This window comes from Montipora capricornis, chromosome 6, assembly GCF_036669925.1.
Source record: "Montipora capricornis isolate CH-2021 chromosome 6, ASM3666992v2, whole genome shotgun sequence".
NCBI lineage: Eukaryota > Metazoa > Cnidaria > Anthozoa > Scleractinia > Acroporidae > Montipora > Montipora capricornis.
This window is the reverse complement of record NC_090888.1, coordinates 66,217,935-66,225,434: the sequence shown is the minus strand read 5'-3', so window position 1 is coordinate 66,225,434 and position 7,500 is coordinate 66,217,935. Positions and strand designations below refer to the sequence as shown.

The following is a 7,500-nucleotide window of genomic DNA, read 5'->3' as shown; positions in this document are numbered from 1 at the left end:
GTTTTCCCTCTCACTTAACACACCGGCGGCTTCCGCTTCTTTATTTTTCATACAGATATAATTTTTTAGGAATAATTTTTAGACATGAAAAGTGGAGCGAAAAATTGCGTGAATAGATTACAAGAGAAGAGAGAGGCTATCAGTGAAATCAACAGACACAGACTAGCCGATATATTCTACTATAGTGGCTAATTCCTTTCTGCGAGCCGTAACCAGCTCCCAAAGAAATTCACAAATTCACGAATGACAACAGATGAAGCGTTACGATAAACATCGCTATTGTGGATATTTTGTTGTTGCCATTTACGTCCCATTTATTTCCTAAATGTTGATTGGCTGTCGAAACAAAGGGTTCTTTTGTTTTCGTAAATAGCAAATTTAAAAAACGAAGGAAATGTTTGTAAACAGTCAGTATCGCAAATAGGAAATTACCTTGGGGAGAGTGATGGTTTTTCGCTATTAAACGTGTTACTTCAGTTGCTTTATATATATATATCTTTTTAACACTAGTAGTAATCAAAGATTAGGAAGTGTGTTCTACAGGATATGTAGTGTGATAATGGAAAACTGGGTTGTGTGAAGAAAAGGAAATAGAAAATTATATACGTCATTCTTGTGCATGTGCTCTTTTCTGGCTGTTTGTCAATTCAACGGTACGTCGGGTGTTGGTTGTATTTCTTTGCTGTTAAGCTGCTGAGATAGATAAGTTTATACGTATGTATATTGAATATTCATTTTCAGTAGTACGAAATGTCGTTCAAAAGTCCTCTAGGTTGCATTCATCAAAGTGTGAGGGAACTGTGTGCAACTCCCGATAAAAGAATTAACAGGAGTGATAATTGTACCATCTGGCCTATTAATATCAGACTCAGTGATACGAATTGCACAGTTTTGAGCATTAGCTACCACCTGGATAATTATATTATCACACCATGTACCTGTTGTCAACATTTGTTGGTACTGGTATGAAGAAAAGTATCCTTAATGTAGTGGCTTCTCTCAGAATTCATGAAAGAGCAACCACTGTTCTCAGTGCTCTTTGAAACTACAACATTGGCGCACATCACATCTCCGGGTATCATTCATCAAAGCATGAACAGGAGTGTATACACTACCCATAGCATTTATTCTGCTATGGTTTGGCAATCCACTAATTTCTCTCGGTAGAGCAGGCCTCATTTGCTCTGGACTACTGGGTAATAATTTTGAAATTGTTTGGCACAATGGCCGCCGAGCTACACAACTCGGTAAATTTGTTTAGCACAATGGCCGCAATCGGTAAATTTGTTTGGTACAATAGCCAAAGAGCTGCATTGCACGTTAGATCTGTTTGGTACATTGCATAAGGCCAACGAGTTACAACAGCATGGCGATTCTTCATCGAGCGAGTTGACCTCAACACGAACCGCAAATTTATCCAGCACAGAACTGAGCCTTAATTCTTTTTTCGGGAGTTGTACACAGTTGCCTCACACTTTGATGAATGCAACCAAGACGACTTTTGAATAACATTTCGTACTGTTGGAAATGAATATTCAATGTACATACGTATAAACTTACCTATCACAGCAGCTTCACAGCGAAGAAATACGACCAACACCCGACGCACCGTTAAACGACAAACATAGCCAGAAAAGAGCACTTGCACAAGAATGACGTAGTCGATGTACACGAAAACGAGGCCCAAAGCCCCTTCAAAAACCTAGAGGGGCGGCCAATTTGCAGTCTTCACAAAAAATCTCGATTTCTGGCGCCTGCGAAACGAAATTAGGATGCGTTCTCTCGTTCCTCGAGAACGCAACAATCATTTTAACGTATATTTTTTTATATTTCTCGTATTTTTGACGAAGAATCGAAAACTTCGATGGCGACCTCCCATGCAAGATCCTAAAAAGGAGGGCGTTCAAAAAAGTAGAGGCGTAATAAATTCATTGAAAAATACAGGAGCTTATAACAAATGGTCCCCCAGCTTTCTTTAATCCACGAAAGTAACATGTCGTTGTTCATTGTTCTACCAATATTGTAACAACCTCAATCCTTTATTACTTTTGCTTGGCCTAATCGAGACTATGTAACCTGAGATTTCTTAGAAGTTTAATGGTGTTCCAGTAGTATTGCTGAAACACGGGATTTTTATTGGCTCCTGTTTTTTTCTCTGACACTTCTTTGTAACATCGTGGGAGAACGTCGCTTTCCGGATTTTCCAGTCTGTCTTTAGTTTGGTGTATTAAATTTTCCTCTTAGTGAGTTATTGCTATGGAGTTTGATATAACTGCCTTTACTAACATACATTAAAGCTCGCTGAAACGGGAGATACTGGATTATGTTCCTTGTGGGATTTGACAGCGTTTTGTGAGCCTTTGATGTGAGCTTGCGTTTACGTGAACTTGCTGCTTGTAACAAAGGAATAAATACATTAGGGACCTTTGTCATGGAAAACTTTGCGGTTAGGGGTTTGCAGTCTCAGGTTGCCATGGTTTCAAATTTTAGCTTGGCGTTCGACTTGCTCGCGGAAAATGTTGTTTTTCGTCAGGTCGAAGTGCTTCACTTTTCGGTCCTAAAAACATGAACAGTTCATTCATTCTAGTTCACAAATTATGTTGCACATCGCAGGCGGGTTTTAAAACCTGTTTCTTTCCTTTACACGTGAGGCTATTTAATTTTTAATGAGAAAAATACTTGCCGTCAATCGCTTACCGCTGGCTTCAAACGCCTGCAAAGACCTTGGTCACGTGACATCCTCAGGTTGCCGTAACCTCGTCTAGTTTCTCGATATCTGCTGATAAGGGCAGCTAAACTCCAGCACGTTTCTTTGATTTTTGGCAAAACGCAAAGTGCAGCGTGTCGATGCTAAAACATATTCTAAATATCTTTGGCGGGTGTCGCGAATTATAGGATTTGGGTCTTTTGCATAGTTTGAAAACTTGAGAAACAATAATTACCGTCAGTTCAACAAATGAACCTAAGGTAGGACTGCGTTTATTTATGAACCGATGAGAGGTCGTTTTGCTTGAGGCTGCAAGGATAGGACGAAAAATCTTTCACATTTGCGCCAAAAACAAGTGTGGAGGATCTCTCTGTTCTTTAATAGTCCTTGGTGTACTTTATTTTGTCAGTGATTAGCGGCGAGCTTTGAGCCAAACTTCTTTTTTTAAATGTCCCTTTTACAGTCTTAGGCGGCGTCGAAACTGAATCTTGAAAAACTAGTCCCAATCGAAAAAGGCCGGTGAAAATAGTAGCGGGACAGTGATAAGTAATATTGAAAAAAACGGATTTATTTCGAAAAAGGCGAAAAAACGATCCTTAGTTAACCGAGGTGCCTTTATTTACGGAAAGAGTTTCAATTGTTTTCAACATACAGCAAGATGCTACTGTCTCTCGAGCTCTGTTTTTGCGTTCGACTAAGGAGAACGCATCCTATCGTGTCAGTCCGCGGGATGTCTCTCGATTATCGATCGTGATGCTGCACGATTTTCAGAGTTTGGACGACAGCATGGCCTCCATCTCATGTGATGGTGTTACGGCTCGGGACCTCCTGTTGGACGGGTTAAAACCTGCATGGGTGACCGTCCGGCAATACCCCTTGCTGAACACGCTGGGGAGTTATGCTGTTTGGCTATCCAGCAAGAAAGGCCACTGATATCCCACAAAGTGGTTATTGCACTGTTTTATTCTACTCTTTGGGCATTTTGGAAAAAAAAAGGAAAGCAAAGCAACTTATTAAGTGTCTAGTCGTTCTAGCGCTGGAGCGCTAATTTGGGACACTGTAAACTGAAATTAACAATTAACGCAAATCAAGGCAAATGTTCAGGAGATGGAAAAACCGGAGTACCCGGAGAAAAAACTCTCGGTGCAGAGTAGAGAGCCAACAAACTCAACCCACATATGATGCCGAGTCTGGGAATCGAACTCGAGCCACATTGGTGGGGGGTTTTACTCTCATTACTTCGCCATCCCTGCACCCCAAATCATGGAATTACATCATTTTGAGTGACAGCCCCTTTAAAGAAGAAACGAGTGAGTTTCACTCAAGACCGTGTTTTGTTATCTTTGAACTGAATTTATTACCAAGTCTTAAAAAAGTAAAAGACCTCAAAACGGGACACGACATTGCAAAATAATTCAACGTGTGAGCCAAAGGGCCATTGCTGACGTCTGGGTGACCCCTCAAATGGTCTACATCCCCCCCCCCCCCCCCTTCCCCCTTAAAAAAGATTACTGGAACGCTACAGTTCAATACCACCCAACTCAGTGCCTTCTAAACTCTTGTTCTTAGGCCATCGTAGCTTGATTAAGAAAATAACACAAACAGCGGTGATAAACATTGTATTCCAACGCATTTTTATAAAACTTGACGTTTCGTATGCTAGTCAACACACATTTTCAAAAGTGACCATTACAATTTTTGAAAACTATATATATATCTAATGTTTACGATACATATATATAGTTTTCAAAAATTGTAACGGTCACTTTTGAAAATGTGTGTTGACTAGCATACGAAACGTCAAGTTTTATAAAAATGCGTTGGAATACAATGTTTATCACCGCTGTTTGTGTTATTTCCTTAATCAGTGCCTTCTGTTTTTGTGTAACGCCAAGAGAAAATGAGGGGACAGAGAGGGAGGCTCCCGGTCCAGCCCTAGGGATATGTCACGTCCACGAACGTTATTTTCGACGAGCGGAAGTCTTTTGTTCTAGCGGAAGTCTGTCTTCCGAGACGCTCGCTTGCTGGCCAACCTCGGTCTGATGTTTGAAAGAAAAGCAAAGATTTCATGTAATGGCGGACGAAGTGGATTTAACATTTGAAAACGACTTTCAGAAACGCGGAAAATGGTTTTTCGGGTCTGATAATTCCAGCTGGGAAATAAACTCCACTATTTCTGTGCACACGAATGACTCGCTGGCTGACATCAGTGAATCAAACGGAGAACGCGAGTCAGAAACGAATAGCGAGGGCGACAGTCTATGGCACGACGACAGCAATGTTAGCGATCAACAGTCAGATGACGATCTCATACCGAGGAAGCCGCGACATCTTTGGGCAACAGAAAAGAAAAAGAAATTCCGAGAAAGCCAAAGCAAAAGTGAGCTCTGGCACCCAAAAGGGAAGACGTGCAAAAGGTAAAAGTGCGACGAAGACCGCGTCAAACAAAAAGAACAATAACACAAAAGGAAAGCCGAAAGTCTAAACGCCTGTATATTGCCTTATGAATATAAATATTCATCAGCCATGAATATCTTGGTATCTTCATACAAAATGATTTACATTGGGACACACAAGTCAAGGAAGTCAAATCCAACGCTTTCAAGATTTTAGGTCTTTTTCGTAGAAACTTGTGTAGTTGTATTAACAGTTATCCGAAGAAAAAATATCAGAATTTTGAAATCTGTGAAATTAAAGCAAAATGATGTCTCTTGTGAAGTGTTGGTCACTGCAATTGATGTAAAATGTAATTTTACCTAACAAATAAATACAAATCAGGGGAAAACGCTTAATATAGTGACGGACTTCCTGGAGGGGGAACTGGAAACTAGACATTTCAAAGGCCTTTTTCTCAAACTGAGAAACTAAATGTTTTAAGCAAGAGCCGATACAACGTAGATTTGATTTGATTTGATTTTAGTGGTGTACTATATTTCGGCTGGCCAAACCAGCCTTCTTCAGGTACAATGAGAGTTTACATTGAATTGCTTCTATGTACATATATATATAGTAAATGGATGTTGACGTAATACCGGAAAAAAGGTGATAAAGCATGGCAGTTACAGAGATTTTGAATTCAAATACTGAGAGTCACGGAAAAATAACGGAAATCACTCAAAATAATAAACTGAAATCTAATACGTTTCTTTGCGGATATTAAGACCGTTGGGATCAATTGTCCTGCCTTTTTAAAATTAAAAAAGCTTCCCTGGCCTTACGGATCGAGTCTCTGTTAGAAAATATTTTTTCGATAGGGATTAATTGCACGTCCTTGGAGATGTTGTGGGGAGAGGAGAGGAAATGTTCTGCGACTGTAGTAGGTTTGGATTTGTTGTTAGCGTTATCTAAAGTGCGGCGGTGTTCATTAAACGGTCTTTTAAACGTCGTTTAGTTTCTCCTATGTACTGTAGATAGCATCTGTTGCATTGGATCATGTAGATAAGGTCTTTAGTTTCGCAAGTTATGTGAAAATTAATGGAGCGCGTTTCGCCAGTAGAGAAGAATTTGTAGTTGGTTAGTCCATGGAAAATGTAAGGACAGGTTGCGCAGTTTTTGCCACAGCGAAAGGAACCGGAAGGAAGTGTGGAATTAGAATGAGTTACATTGGGGGACAGTTTAGCTGTAACCAGCAGGTCTCGAAGGTTAGGGGAGCGCCTGAAAGCCACAACAGGTAGAGGTAGGAAAGCAGCGGTCAGAAGAAAGAAGTAGATTGTAGTGTTTTTTTATTATGTTGAAGATGGAAGGATGTGATGGATTATAGGTCGTTATGAAAGGTATGCGTTTGGGTTTGTCTATCTGTTTAGGTTGTAGGGTATGTGTGCGGGGAATGTCTGCAGCCCGTTGTATTTGTTTAGTAACAAAGTTGCGTTTGTAACCTCGTTTCAGAAGGTATGTCGTTAGTTCCGTGGTGCGAATCACAACTTGCGAAACTAAAAACCTTATCTACATGATTCAATGCAACAGATGCTATCTACAGTACATAGGATAAACTAAACGACGTTTAAAAGACCGTTTTAATGAACACCGCCGCACTTTAGATAACGCTAACAACAAATCCAAACCTACTACAGTCGCAGAACATTTCCTCTCCTCTCCCCACAACATCTCCAAGGACATGGAATTAATTCCTATCGAAAAAATATTTTCTAACAGAGACTCGATCCGTAAGGCCAGGGAAGCTTTTTTAATTTTAAAAGGCAGGACAATTGATCCCAACGGTCTTAATATCCGCAAAGAAACGTATTAGATTTCAGTTTATTATTTTGAGTGATTTCCGTTATTTTTCCGTGACTCTCAGTATTTGAATTCAAAATCTCTGTAACTGCCATGCTTTATCACATTTTTTCCAGTATTACGTCAACATCCATTTACTATATATATATGTACATAGAAGCAATTCAATGTAAACTCTCATTGTACCTGAAGAAGGCTGGTTTGGCCAGCCGAAATATAGTACACCACTAAAATCAAATCAAATCAAATCAAATCTACGTTGTATCGGCTCTTGCTTAAAACATTTAGTTTCTCAACTTGAAATAACGCCGATCAGATCAAGCCACTGATCCAACGTACACCGACAGGAAAATTGTCCACGGTTGTTTGCTTCAAAACTCTTTTTCTCAAAACCTAGCCGTACAAGCAGGGTTAAAATTTTGCGAATTATTAAACAACATGTAGACAAAACCGTCAACATTTTTTCAAAACGTTCTACAGACAGTTTTTCAGTTATTATTAAAATAGACGAAAATCGACGTTTTTGTAATTTCCGCTTTCAGATATCCTGAAATTTTGAG

The 7,500-nt window shown here is 39.8% G+C and overlaps 2 protein-coding genes across 3 annotated transcripts in view; both read left to right on the top strand.

Moving 5' to 3' along the window:
* The window catches only part of LOC138052931 (probable serine/threonine-protein kinase DDB_G0271682), a 5,910-nt gene extending 5,301 nt beyond the window's left edge, over nucleotides 1–609 (top strand). Inside the window, exon 2 of the mRNA XM_068899536.1 lies at nucleotides 1–609. This exon is cut by the window's left edge and continues 1,767 nt beyond it. The gene's annotated coding sequence lies outside the window, so the exon portion shown is untranslated.
* Nucleotides 1–7,500, top strand: part of LOC138052928 (uncharacterized) — a 104,453-nt gene that overhangs the window by 30,476 nt on the left and 66,477 nt on the right. The window lies entirely within an intron of this gene.